This window comes from Notamacropus eugenii, chromosome 2 (assembly GCF_028372415.1).
Source record: "Notamacropus eugenii isolate mMacEug1 chromosome 2, mMacEug1.pri_v2, whole genome shotgun sequence".
Taxonomy (NCBI): domain Eukaryota; kingdom Metazoa; phylum Chordata; class Mammalia; order Diprotodontia; family Macropodidae; genus Notamacropus; species Notamacropus eugenii.
In genome coordinates, this window is record NC_092873.1 from 351,543,491 (window position 1) to 351,558,190 (window position 14,700).

Sequence of the window (14,700 nt, forward strand, 5' to 3'; positions counted from 1 at the left end):
ACTTTCTGCTCTAAATGGCTGATCCTGTGGTCTCTGATAATTAATAATTGACGTAATTGAAAAGGTTCTATGAGCTCCTAGATTGGGGAATTCACTCTCAATGATGTGGAGCACAACCTTTCCATATTTGCTATGCAACTATTGTCCATGTTCTTTAAAGTTTTCACTGCAGGAGTTCATCCAGTATGATAGAGGCCATATGTGCTTTCTCTTGACATATTAAGAGTACTAGTGGAGCACTCTAGCTAGACCTGTCATCCATTACTCTTGCCAGGTGACCATCCCATCTTTCTTTCTGTAATACAATTTCTTGATGACCTCCTTTACTCTTGATTTTAGGAGTTCCTTGTTGGTTATCTGTGCAGTCTGTTTATGCATACTGTACAATTCTCCATTGTCCTCTATGTGATTCCCATTTTTAGCTCTTTGGAGGTAGTTATATTCTACATATTGCTGCCATATAGCAGCCTGGCAAAATGTAAGTATTAAGAAGATAGGCCTTTCTTTTTATGAGAAGCTTGGGGTCAGTAATAGAGCTTCACAATTTCTTAAAAGCATTCCAGCTACTTTCCTTCTTTTCAGCTCTGGACCTAGCTCATTGTCCATTTGTAGTATTGTGTGTCTTAGACAGTCATACTGTTGGACAAGCTTGTCTTCTATTTTTTCATTCTTTTGGTTTTGTTTTATAATTTCTTGATTTCTCATAAAGTCATTTGATTCTATTTGCTCCATTCTAATTTTTAAGGAATTATTTTCTTCAGTGAAATTTTGGGCCTCCTTTTCCATTTGGCCAATTCTAATTTTTAAGGCATTCTTTTCCTCGTTGACTTTTTGGACCTCTTTTGCCTCTTGGGTTAGTCTATTTTTAAAGGTGTTATTTTCTTCAACATTTTTTGGGTCTCCTTTAGCAAGCTCTTGACTCATTTTTCATGATTTTCTTGCATCACTCTCATTTCTCTTTCCAATTTTTCCTCTACTTCTCTTTATTTTCAAAATCCTTTTTGAGCTCTTCTGTAAGCTGAGTCTATTTCATACTTTTCTTGGAGGCTTTGAATGTAAGAGTCTTGACCTTGCTGTCTTCCTTCTGTTGTATGCTTTGAACTTCCTCATCATAAGAAAATACCTTTTCACCAACAAAGTAACCTTCTATAGTGTTTATTATTCCCCCCTTTTGGTCATTTTCCCAGCCAATTACTGGACTTTTGAGTTTTTTTAAATGAGGGGTATACTGCACCAACTTTCAGCAGTTTTGTGCAGCTGTTTTCAGAGATATCTCTAGGGAGCTGTAAATTTTCATTTCCTCCAAAGTGGTATGATCAAAGGAGAGGTGTTTACTCCTCTCTTGGCCTGCACTCTAGTCTGTGAGCAACCAGAAGCACTCTTTTCTGCCCTGAAACTGCAAGTAGGATTCCCTCACCACAGCTGCCACCAGCTCTGCCACACCAGTGCTCCTCCTGGCCCTGGGACTGCCACCCAGGACTGTGACCCAGATCAACTACTTGATTCCCCCACCAGTTGTAGGCCAAGAGCTCCAGAAGCAGTGACTGCTGCCACCTTGGGGATGTTGGGGCTGAATTATGTCCCTCTCTCACCCAGGTGAGAGAGCTTTCCCACTGACCTTTAAAGCTGTCTTCGGTGTTTGTGGGTTGAGAAGTTTGGAAACCATGACAGCTGCCAGTGATTCAGTGCCCTGAGGCCTGCTCTAGTCTGGTCTGTGGTGATGTGGCCCACCCTGGGCTGGACTCTGTTCCTAGCCCAGTGCAATAAACCCTTCTTGTCAGCCTTCCAGATTGTCTTGCACTGGAAATCTGCTTCACTCTGTCACTTTGTGGCTTCTGCTGCTTTAGAATTTGTTCAGTCATTTTTTACAGGTATTTTGATGGGTTTGGGGAAAGTGGTCAGGCATGTCCCTGCTTCTATTCTTCTATCTCGGCTCCATTCTGCCCTGAAGTCTTTTGTTGTTTTATATTACTGTACTCATCATATAAATTATTCTACTGTTTTCATTAGTTGTGTTCTGTATCATTTCATGCAAATCTTCCCAAGTTTCTACATTCTTTATATTTATCGATTTCATTATATTCATATGCCACAATTTGTTTAGCCATTCCCCAGTTGATAGATGCCTCCTTTTTTTGTTCCAGTTTTTTGTTATTGCAAAAAAATGCTGCTATAAATATTTGTATACATATATATATAATACTGCTATAAATATTTGTGTGTGTATATATAATATATATATAATATATATGGGATCCTTTCTTCTATAAATATATCCAGAATAGTGATATTGGTGGATCAAAGTTTGCAAGTTGTTTTCTAGACAGGTTGAGCCAAAATTCACAACTCTATCAACAGTGTATTAGCATGCTTGTTTCCTCACAACTCCTCCAACATTTATCATGTTTTTTATCTTTTCTAAGCTTTGGCAGTCTAACAGTGCAACATTGTACTGTGCGGTTCAAATCTAGCTTCAGACACTTACTAGCTGTGTGACCCTGGACAAATGACTAAACCCTGTTTGCCTCAGTTTCCTTATCTGTAAAATGAGCTGGAGGAGGAAATGGCAAACCACCCTGTAAAAACCCTAGATGGGGTCACAAACAGTTGGACAGGACTAACAACAACCACCAATCTAACAGGTGTGAGGTGAAACCTCAGAGTTGTTTTAATTTGCATTTCTCTTACTGCCACATATGCTTGTTATGTTAATTCCCTAGGATGCAGTTCATATGAACTCATAAACGTTCTTTTACCTGTCTTACTCATCTTGCATATCAGCTGCCTCTTTGTTATTTCTAGTCTGATGATAATTTTTCTTGGCAATGAAATAGTAAGTAAAATACTAGTTAAGAAGTTCTGCTTTCTCTGCATCACCGGTTACCCCTTCCAGGCTGAGCAGCAGCATCTGTCTCATCTTTAAGCCTTCCCTTTTCCTTAACATAGGTTTTAAAAAACTACGTCTTATTATCTATAGTTTTCCTCAGGAGCCTCAGCTCATCCTGAGCTTCAGCACTATTGAGACAATCTGTTCCTACAGATCAGTGCTCTGCTTTTGTATTGTTCCTTTATTTGTTCCCATTTCCATCTTTTATATTTGAGTTTCCTCTGTGACCATGTGAGACCCTTGGGATACCTGCTGTTTTTGCTCTTCATTGAAATTTTCTCCTTGTGTCACTGATAACATTTGAATCAATTGGTATTTGCTATGACCTAGGTTGGTTTGGAGATAAACAAGTAACTTGAAGTGATTCATTTTCTGTCCATGTATCAGCAATTTAGAATAGTTCAAAGAGAGCACAACCCATATGCCCAGCATTAATAGAATTCATTCCAAAATGTAATTCTTTATTATATACTGCATTAATAACTCTGGTGAGCTATCTTTCAAATATATGCCATTTGTAACCAAACACAAGTGATAGAATACAATAAAAATGCAGTTAGAGCAACAGAAATATATCCCTATCAGAAGAAAATTCCTAGAACTTACTCTAATGGTGGTTGGAATGTTAGTGTTATAAAATGTTAAGCTCAAATGGTGCTTTCAGATATATTAAAGTCAACTTTTATATGGTCATGAAATAAAAATAATTGTAACCATTATAAATTTATGTTATGTAACCCCAGATTGGCCATCTTTGTTGCTCAGCATCTAGTATTTCTTTTACTCAATATCATATTCTTCATGACAAAAGTTCCAAATCTTTTTCTCTTTTTTCAAGACCAGAGTTGCACTACCAGCCCTCATGTTTGTAGCAGATAATTCTAGTCTGTCATTTCACTGAAAATTTTGAGTCTATCTGACAGGAACTCCCTCAGTTCATTTTTTTTTGACTCTGAAGTACAGCAGTCATTCTCTTTTCCTTTTCTCCTGCCTCTTTATGAGAAAATGTATGCCTATTTCTTAATAAAAGTGGTTTTCCCTTAATTCTATCTATTCCTGATCTTACTTCAACAATTATTCCCTCTCTTATACATCTTAATCTGTTTTTGCCACCTTCCTCCCATCTACCTAACAAACATACTTTTACTCTTTTCAGTCCTTTAAAAATAAACCAAAACCCTTCCTTTAACCCTTTCATAATATCCAGCTATTGTCTTTTCTTCTTTGCTGCCAAACCTGTGGGAAAGGATATCTCTACCCAGTGCCTCCACTTCCTCACCTCCACATTCCCCTCCTTTTTGTAATAGGCTTTATGGCACCCCACCCCTTGCTAAAACTACTTTTGTAAAGGTAACCAATTGACAAATCCCTCTTAACCTTTCCTATATACTTGCTCTTTTATCTTCAGGGGCATTTCATTTTCCTGGTTCTTTTAACTTATTTAACTGCTCCATCTATCTGCTCTTCCTTACCTCTTCAGGTGGGTGTGTTCACTAAGATTATGACTTTCTTCCTTACACTTCTGTTGACACTGACTTTTGACAAGTTCATTCCCTTCCAAAGCTTCAGTGATCATCTCTACACAGGTGACTCCCAAGACCCCATGTCTAGTCTGCCTTTTTCAAGTCTCCATGTCTAGCTGACAGATCCATACCTCCAACTAGCTACAGATCATTTCAGTTTGGGTGTCCAGCTTATATCTCAAATCAAGGCTATCTAAAACCAATCTGATTATCTGTTCGTTTTTGCTTGATTATTTCCATTTGTGGCACTACCATTTACTTAGTCTTCCATTTTTGAAACTTTGTGTTATTTTTGACTCTTCCTTCATCTTTACCCCATATAACCAATCTGATAGGATCTAATCCTGTTAATTCTACCTCAGCAACATTTTTTTTTTAATGTTCAGTACACTGACTAGCACAGATACTCTTTACTACCCATTCAGATTATTGAAATAGCCTTCTAACAGGTCTTTCCACTCCACTCTTTTCCCATCCGTGTCCATCCTTTACACAGCTATCAAAGTCATCTTCCTCTTGCATAGATTTGGTCCTGTCACTAATCCTCAAGCCACCCTTCAATGGCTTCCTGTTGTTTAAGTTAAACCCCTTAGCCTGCCATTCATGGACTTCTGCAGTCTGGTACCACTCTACCTTTTCAGTCTTATTTCATACTGTTCCTTTCAATATATTTTATATTCTTAACAAACTGGACTACTAAGATTTCAGATTTTTACTTAGCATTCCAGACATGGAGGACAGCCAGTGAAAAATTAGAGATTCAGGAGATGGAATGTGGTGTTTGAGGAACCAAAGTAAAGATTAAGAAGACTGGAAAGATAAGAAAGGGCAAGGTTATAAAGGACTTAAAATGCCAAATACAATTTCATATTTTATTCTAGAAATAACTGGAAGCCACTGGGTGGGGAATGACATGGTCATATGTGCGCGTTGGGGAAATCACTTGGGCAACTGCATGGAAGATGAATTAGAGTGGAGAGAGCCTTAAGATAAGGAGGCCAACCAGAAAGCTGTTGAAATAGGCTGGGTGTGAGGTGGTGAGAACCTGCACCAGAGTGGTGGCTATGTGAAAGAGAATGAGATTTATACTAGAAGTATTGTAAAGAAAGGAAAGATTTGGCAAGAGACTAAGTTGTGGAGGGAATGTGAGAGAGAAATTGAGGAAAACACTAGTGTATTGTGCCTGAATTATTGGAAGGATAATGGTGCCTTAACAGTAATAGAGAAGTTTAGTAGAGCAGAGAGTTTTTAGAGAAAGATGAGTTTAATTTTGGATGTTGATTTTGCAGCTTTTTTTAATGTGATGGTTTTCTTTTTTTTTTTTTTCAAATTATATGTAAAAGCAATTTTAACTTTTGCTTTTAAAAATTTTGTGTTCCAAATTCTCTCCCTTCACCTTCACTGAAAAGGCAGGCAATATGATATAGTTTACACATGCATACTCATGCAAAACACATTTCTGTATTAGCCATGTTTACAAAAGAAAACAGACCAAAAAAAGAAGGCCAAGAAAAATTTATTAAAGTTAAAAAAAAAAATGTATGCTTAGACCTGCATGCAGACCTATCAGTTCTTTGTCTGGAGGTGGGTAACATTTTTCATCATAAGTCCTTTAGAATTGTCTTGGATCATTGTATTGCTGAGAATAGCTAAGACGTTCAGTTGCTCTTCAGTATTGTTGTTGTACAATGTTCTGGCTCTGCTCACTTCACTTTGCATCGGTTCATGTAAGTCTTTCCAGATTTTTCTAGAAGAATCTTGCTCATCATTTCTTATAGCACAGTAGTATTTCATCACAATCATATACCACAACTTGTTCAGCCATTCCTCAGCTGATGGGCCTCCCCTCAATTTCCAATTCTTTGCTACCACAAAAAGAGCTGCTATAAATATTTTTGTACAAATAAGTTCTTATCCCCTTTCTTTGATCTCTCTGGGATACAGACCTATTAGTGGTATTGCTGCGGTAAGCACAGTTTTATAGCCTTTTGGGCATAGTTCCAAATTGTTCTCCAGAATGGCTGGATCAGTTCACAACTCCAAAAGTGTATTGATGTCCCAATCTTTTACATCCCCTCCAACATTTGTCATTTTCCTTTTCTGTCATATTAGCCAATCTGATAGGTGTGAAGTGGTACCTCAGAGTTGTTTTAGTTTACATTTCTCTAATCAATAGTGATTTAGAACATTTTTTCGTATAACTACAGACGACTTTGATTTCTTCTTCTGAAAATGGCCTATTCATATCCTTTGACCATTTATCAGTTGGGGAATGATTTGTATTCTTACAAATTTGCCTCAGTTCTCTATATATTTTAGGAGACCTTTATTAGAAAAACTTGCTGTAAACAAATTTTCCCCAATTTTTGCTTTCTTTCTAATATTGTCTGCATTGATTTTGTTTGTACAAAACCTTTTTAATTTAGTGTAATCAAAATTAACCATTTTAGAGCCCATAGTGCTCTCTATCACTTGTTTGGTCATAAATTCTTCCTTTATAGATCTGACATGCTCCCCTAATTTGATTATGGTATCATTTTTTATGCCTAAATCATATACCCATTTTGACCTTATCTTGGTATATGGTGTGAAATGTTGGTCTGTACCTAATTTCTGCCAAACTGCTTTCCAGTTTTTCTAGCAGTTTTTGTCAAATAGTGAGTTCTTGTCCCAAAAGCTTGGATCTTTGTGTTTATCACATGCTAGATTACTATGGTCATTTACTCCTGTGTATTGTGTACCCAGTCTATTCCACTAATATACCACTATTTCTGAGCCAAATTGTTTTGATGATTATCACTTTGTAATAAAGTTGGAGATCTGGTGCTGCTAAAACCACCTTTCTTCACATTTTTTTCATGAATTCCCTTAATATTGTTGACCTTTTGTTCTCCCAGGTGTATTTTGTTACTATTTTTCCTAGCTCTATAAAATATGTTTTTGTTAATTTGATTGGTATGGCATGGATATGTTGATTTTGAAATACCTACAGCACATCTAGTTCAGGATGGCCAAAAGTTGTTGGCTATATGAGATTAGCATTCAGGACAAAGGTTAGTTTTAGGTATGGCAATTATCTGCATGGAGATGTGATCATTGAACCTATTAAAGATGATAAAAGTAAGATAGCTTAGAGAAAAAAATAAAGTCTGGAATAGAGTTTTGGGGGACACTCAACGTTAATAAATATGCCTTTGATGAAGATCCAGCAAAGGAGATTGAGACATGACTAGTCAGGCAAGTAGAAAGAGAACCAGGAGAAAGTGGTGTCACAAAAACCCAGAGAGGATAGTGTGTTTTGGAGAAGAGGATGGTCAGCAGTGTCAAAGGTTGCAGAGAACTAAAGAAAGATGAATTAAGAAAAGTCCATTAGATTTGGCAGTTGAGATGATTGATAACTGTGGAGAGAACAGTTTCAGTTTAATGATGATGTCAGAATAAGAGGAAGTGGAGATAAGAAGTGTAGTTGGCTCACTTTCTCAGAGAATTTAGCAGAGCAGGGGAAGAGAATTATAGGATGAAAACTGGCAGAGATGGTAGGATCAGGTGAGGATTTTTTTAAGGTGAGGGACATAGATTTTTGTAGATAACAGAGAAGGAGACAGTAGATCAGGAGGTACTGATAGTGAGGATGATAGAGGGAGTAGTCTGTTGGAAGAAGAAAGGATGGGATTAGGCATGCAAGTACCTTAGCAAAGAGAAAGGCTCCCTCCCTCTTCATGAGAAAATGAAAAAAGAGATGGTGGGAGAAGACTTTTAAGTGCTGTGAAATGAGGAGAAGAGGGAATTATTATAAAATGGTCTTAATTTTTCATGAAATACAAGGTAAAGTCCTCAGCTGAGAGGTGGGGGGAGGTTGTGCTAGGGGAGATTTGGAAGAGGAAAAGTTTTGGAATAATTTGATACGATGATTGGGAGAGCACATTTATTAAGGAAGGTATAAAAGGATTACAAGTGCAGCCCAGTTGAGATTATGTAACATAAATTTGTAGTGGACTGAACTGGCGTGGTTTAGTGATTTTTCATGCAGCTCTACACAGCAGCATGTGAATAGGAATGAAGGTAGTTGATGGACTACTAACTCTTAATTGGGGTTTGTTAAGACATAATCATCAGTTGGACCGAGGGGCAAGGAATTCCAATATAAAGCTGATAAAGGGGTCAAGACAGGGAAAGGAATAGAGTTCAGCCACTATAGGAATGAGGGGTAGAGGGATGGAAGATCATATTGAGGAAGAACAGGGTTGGAAGTCATAAAACAGATAAAAGGTTATGATCAGGTAAAAGTACTTCAGAGTTCATGAAGATGCAAAAGTATTTGTGGGTACTGACACGAACAAGGATATGACCATCTCTGCATATAGCTGAGGTAGAGTAGAGGAATGAGTCATGGGAATTGAGTAGATTGAAAAACTAGGAAGTTAGGTTATTTGAGAGAGTATTAGCCTATATGTTGAAATCTCTTAATATGAAGACAGGAGTTGGGATGGAGAGAGAGACTGTAAAGTAGGCACTGAACTCATTGAGGAAGGAAGGAGAATATTCTGAAGGGTCTTTAGATAATAGCCAGTAGGATCTGTGTTGGGTGATAAATTTGAATGTCATGAACCTGAAAGGAGGAAAGATTGTTGTGACAGTGATAGAGGGAGAGTTGGGAAGTACCAGGGTTGAGCAAGGAGTATTCTGCCTCCACCATCACTACTGTGGGTGTAGGGGATAGTCAGAAATATCTTGTCATCAGGAAACATCTAGATTCAGTTCAGTCATTGATTAAAAAGTTAGCTTTGTTTCTGAAGCCCTCGTGTCAGAGACAATCTTTGAGTCCAGTCATTTAAACAGTTTCAGATCATTTAATTCTACTCTTATCAAGCCTATAACTCTCCGTCTTTACCAAAAAAATAGCAGGAGCTTCCTTCCCAGAATTGTTGCACTGAAATTTGTTAACTGTACAGCATTCACATGATTACCTACTTTAATAATATCATCCAAAAAGAGAATTAAGGTTAGTCTGGCATGGTCTTTTCTTATTGAAGCCATGCTGACTTTGTATTTGTTTATTTTTTTCAAAGTCTCTTCTAAAATTTTACCAAGAATCAAAGCTAAGTTCATTAGCTAATAGTTTTCAGACTGCATTCTCTAACCTTTATGAAAATCTGGGTATTGGCCTTTTTTCAGTATTGCTATTTTTTTCCCATCTTCTGTGATTTTTTTCAAGTATCAACAACAATACTTAAGTAATTGCATCTGCTAGTTCTTTCAGTACCTGAGGATATAGTTCTTCTGGATGCAGTGACCCCAGTGGGTTAAGAGCGGTTAGGTGTTATCTTAAGGGAAGCATTATGGTTCATTAGAAAGAAGTATGAATTTGGAGTAATAGAAACTAAATTCAGTCCTGATTTTGTTCCTTCCTTTGGGAGGTTATTGTTTGTTTGTTTTTTAACTGTCTTCTGACCTTAGGGTAGTCACTTAACTTTTCTGGGCCTCAGTTTTCTTATGTATAAGTAAAGAAGTTGGGTTTCATTACCTTTCAGTTCTAGATCTGTGATCCTATGACCCGCCTATCAAACTCCCTTTAGTCATTTTGGTTCTTTCCTTTCCGGTCCAAAGGTCATTCTCCTTGGCAGAGAAAGCAAAATAAAAATTGAGTAGCTCTGCTCTTCTCTTATTGCTTATCACCGTCTCACTCATCCACTAGTATTGGTCAGTGTCATCCTCATTCCCACTCATTCATAAATGGCCCCTTCTCTTCCATCCTAAAGACCCTCATCACTTCTTGCCTGGACTATTACTGATCTCTCTGTTTCAAGTGTCTTCCCACACTAATTCAGTCATCAGTAAATATTTAAAGTGCCTACTCTTAAGCCAGACACTGTACTAAGCTCTAGGGGATACAAAGAAGGGCAAAAGATAGTCTCTGACTTCAAGGAGCTCACAGTGCACTGGAGGAAGACAACACAAAAAGAAGCTGAAAAGCAGGGAAATGTGGAGAGGGGAGGGTGGCTGCACTGGGCCCCCTCCTTAAGTGGGAGGAACTGGGAAGAACTCTGTAATCCACTTCCACTCTCTCTAATCAGAAAGAGAAGGATCCCAGGGCCAGGAGGAACTGAGGAACATTTGAGTTTCAGAATTGATTCAATCTTGAGAGAAAGGTAAGGGCCAGGAGATAACCTAGGAAGCTAAGTGGAGGAACAGGCTGTTTTTCTAAGGCATAGGTCTGACCAAGTCACTCCTCTGCTTAATGAGTTCCATTGGCTCCCTATTAACTCTAGTATCAAATATAAAGTTCTGTTTTGCATTTATAAGAATTTATAATCTGGGCTCTTCCTGCCTTTTCAGCCTCATGAAATGTTATTCTCTCTATGTTCTATAATTCATATTTGCCTACTTATAGGTCCTTGAATGCAGACTGGCTTTTTTGCACTGGCTTTCCCAATCATGCCTGTAACACACTGCCTAATCACTTCTGCCTTTTAGTTTCCCAGGTTTCCTTTCACACTCAGCTCAGATCCTGCCTCTTGGAGGAAACTTTTTCAGTTCCCCTAGCTCTAATGCCTTATCTTTTTAGATTACCGTTATCTACTCTGTATATATTTTATATATACTTAGTTATATGTTGTCTCTCCCATTAGAATGTATGCTCCTTGAGGCCAGAGACTGTCTTTTGCTCTTCTCTGTATTCCTAGAGCATAGCACTGTGCCTGTGTATAAAGGTGACCATTGAAATCGTGGTAGTAAATTTTATTGCCAGAAATAGAGAAAGGAGAGAAGAACCTTAAGAATAGAATTTTGGGTAACACTTGTCTTAAGTGACTTAGGAGACAGAGAAGTAGTCAAAAAGATAGAAGTAGGAGGAGAATTAGAAGAGTATTGTGTCATACAAATCAAGAGATGAAAGAGGATGGGGAAGAAGTTAGGGTAATGAACCCCAGTGTTAAATGCTGCAGAAAAGTAAAAGAGGAGGAGGCTGATAGTTGTTGACCTTTAAAAGAGTACTTTCTGTAGAATGGTGGTAGTGGGAGAACCAGATTTCAAAGAGCTAAGCAAAATGGTAAGAAAGTAGGAGAAAACCTTTTCCAAATATTTGACACTGAAAGGAAAAGAAAGGATAGGTAAATGTGATACAAGGATGTAAAGAGGTTCCAGGTGGATCCATGACCTAAAGATAAAAGGGATATCATAAGAGAAGGTTATGCCTTTCTCAATTATTCTTGACCAAAGGATAAAGATAGTCATAAAATTTGAACCATTTGGACAATTTTGATTCCATAAAATTGAAAAACCTTTGCACAAGCAAGATTAATACAGTTGGATTAGGAAAGAATTAAGTGGGGGAAATTTGTGCAGTGGATTTGATAAAATGTTGGTATATACATTCACACATAAATATACATACATGTAGATATATGATTTATGCAGGACCTTTTGGGCAACACTTCCAGAGTCTTCATAGATATGTGATGTATTTATATGTAAGAGCCATTTCACAATAGATAAGTGGTCAAATGATAGGAACAGGAAGTTTTCAAAAGAAGAAAATACCATCAACAACTACATAAAAAAATTTCGAATTATTAATAAGAGTTTCTGTCAGATTGGCAAATATGAATAAACAGAATGATAATATGTTAGAGGGGCTGTTGGAGGCAGAGTACAATTGATCCACACTGTTGGTGGAAGTGTGAATTGGTCCAACTATTCTGGAAAGCCATTTGGAGCTCTACCCTCAAAGTCACTAAACTGTACCCTGCTTTTGTTCCATCAATAACATTATTAGCCATATATCACAAAGAAATCAAAGAGAGAAGGAAAGGACCCTTATGTAACAGAATATTTTTTGCAGCACGTTTTTGTTTGTAGAAAAGAACCATGCCATAAAATATGACCAAAAGGGTTCAAAGAAGCCTAGGAAGACTTATAAACTGATGAAGAATTAAGTGAAACTATACAATGACTTTGTTGTTGTGCAGTTGTTTCAGTAGTGTCCAATTCTTTGTGACCCCTTTTTAGGTTTTCTTGGCAAAGATACTGGAGTGGTTTGCCATTTCCTTCTCCAGCTTATTTTACAGATTAAGTAACTGAGGCAAACAGAATTCAGTAACTTGCCCAGAGTCACACAAGCTAGTAAGTGTCTGGGGCTGGATTCAAACATAGGTCTTCCTGACTCCAGGAGAGCTCTAGCCACTGCACCATCTAACTGCCCGTACAGTAACTACAATAATGTAAAAGAAAAACCATTTGGGCTCAAGAACTCTGATCCAATGCAGTGATCAGTCATAATTCCAGAAGACTGATGACAAATATGCTTCCTACTTCTTTACAGAGAGTGACAGATTAGAGGGGGAGAAGGAGTCATATATTTTCAGACATCCAATGGTATGCTAGAGCCAACTGGTATTGATTGTCAAATTTTGAATGTGGGCATTTATGCCTCGGAAATTGGCAAGTGCTGCAAATCAGGGGTTGATTTATTTTATTGATTGTCTATACTAGCGGTGTCAAACTCAAATAGAATTGGGGCCACTGAACAGTACATAAGGATCCTTGCCAGTAGAATATTGACTTAGAAAACCACATATTAATATTATCTCTGTTCAGTTGTATTTTTATTTAAGTATTTCTCAATTAAATTTTAATCTGGTTGGGAGCTTGTGTTTGATACCTCTGGTCTAGAATTTAAAGGAATTGAGAAATGTTAATAAATTCATATTTCACCTAAAAGTATATCACGCATATTTCTTTTTTTTTTATGGAGAGCTGGTTGTTTAAACAGATCATTTTAAAATTTATTTTGTTTGACTATGCTTTTTTGTCATAAGGGAGGACTTTTACTTTTACAGACTACAGACTAATAGTGATGAAAATAAAAGATCATCAAAGAATCATTAAAAATATAGAGAAGAGAATACAAGGGAGTTCATAAAGGGACACAAACAGGACAGTTTTGATATTATATTAAATGTAATTTACTCTTTAAAAATTTTTCATATGCAGCCCTTTTGTATTTATATGTTCATGTTCATCATGTTTATGAAATATTTGTAATTCCTTCATAATTTTTTAAAAAGTGGTAAAGAGAAGGCTTTTTTTTTTTTTTTTAAGGATTGAGGAGACCTGGGAAAGTTTGTAAACAGGCGGTAAGGTGTCATTGGAGAAGAGGGAGAATTATGAAATTGAAGAGTTGATTCCTGGAGCCAGGTTCTACAGGGAAGCAGGAAGGAAATGGATCAAGGACATAAAAGGATAGAAGGATTTTTCCTAGGAAGTAATACAGGTACATCTTCTTTAATAACTCAAAGGAAAGAGAAATGGGCAATGAAAAGTGTTAAGAGTGGAAGAGAAAGCTATTGAAGAAACACATGTCAAATTCAATTTTCTCTGTAAAGTACCTAGCTCAGTAATCTGCTGTACTTATGTGGGGTTGAAATTTGGTTGGGAGCTTGAGGGGAAAAAATTTAAACACTTGCTGTGGAGAAAGACTTAGGAAGAAGTCAGCAAAAATAGAGAGACTTGCTTTCCCTTGGTTGATTATGTGGAGTCCACATGATACCTAAAGTCATAGTGAAGAAGGAGAACCAATAGAAATTTGTCAAGGCCTTGGCTACCTTCCTAGAAAATCAGGGAAGTTATGAATCCTTGAATGTGTGTACATGGTAAAATGGGCTAAATCATATAAGGAGCTGACTCTCTGCCATGAGAACTGGTTCTATACACAAGTTCCATAGTCCAGCACTGTACCTCTGAGGTGGTGCAGGTATAGGATCTTTGATCAAGATCTATGGTGCGGGCATAATGCACTGAGGTCATGCCCAGTCAGTTCATCAAAGACTCTAAAAGTGTTGCCCAAAGAGTCCTGCAAGCCATGGAGGGGTGGGGTGGGCTGGGGGAGGTTACATGGGGGACTCAAGATAGCAGAGAAGGACTAGGATAGGGTCCAAAAGTTGAGAACTCAGGGACAGAGAGACCTGAATTGAATTGCTGGACATGTGGCTGGCAGCTGCCAACAAAAAACTTTAGGACAAACTGTATTGGATTGATTAATAAAATGCTTTATACATTTTTTTTGTTTGTTTTAAAAAGTGAAGGCTCCAGGTAGGAAGGCTACTACAATAGTCTAAGTGAGAGAGTGAGTAGTAAGGGCCTGAATTAGGTTGATGGCTATGTGAATGATAAGGAGTCAGTGTATTAAAGAGATGTAAAAGTAGAATCAAGATTTGGTGAGGCAGTGGAATGATCTCTGACTTTGGAGCCAGAGGAACTGAGTTAGAATCTAGGCCCTGCCATTTACTGCCT

The 14,700-nt window shown here is 37.6% G+C and overlaps 1 protein-coding gene across 5 annotated transcripts in view; it reads left to right on the top strand.

Annotated features, from left to right (window-relative positions):
• The window catches only part of ZNF652 (zinc finger protein 652), a 96,366-nt gene that overhangs the window by 50,965 nt on the left and 30,701 nt on the right, over positions 1-14,700 (top strand). For 3 of the 5 annotated variants that reach the window (XM_072646121.1, XM_072646120.1, XM_072646119.1), the window contains one exon: positions 13,510-13,681. The exons of the other annotated variants lie outside the window; for them this stretch is intronic. The gene's annotated coding sequence lies outside the window, so the exon portion shown is untranslated. The remainder of the gene's footprint in view (positions 1-13,509; positions 13,682-14,700) is intronic. 5 annotated transcript variants of the gene reach the window in all.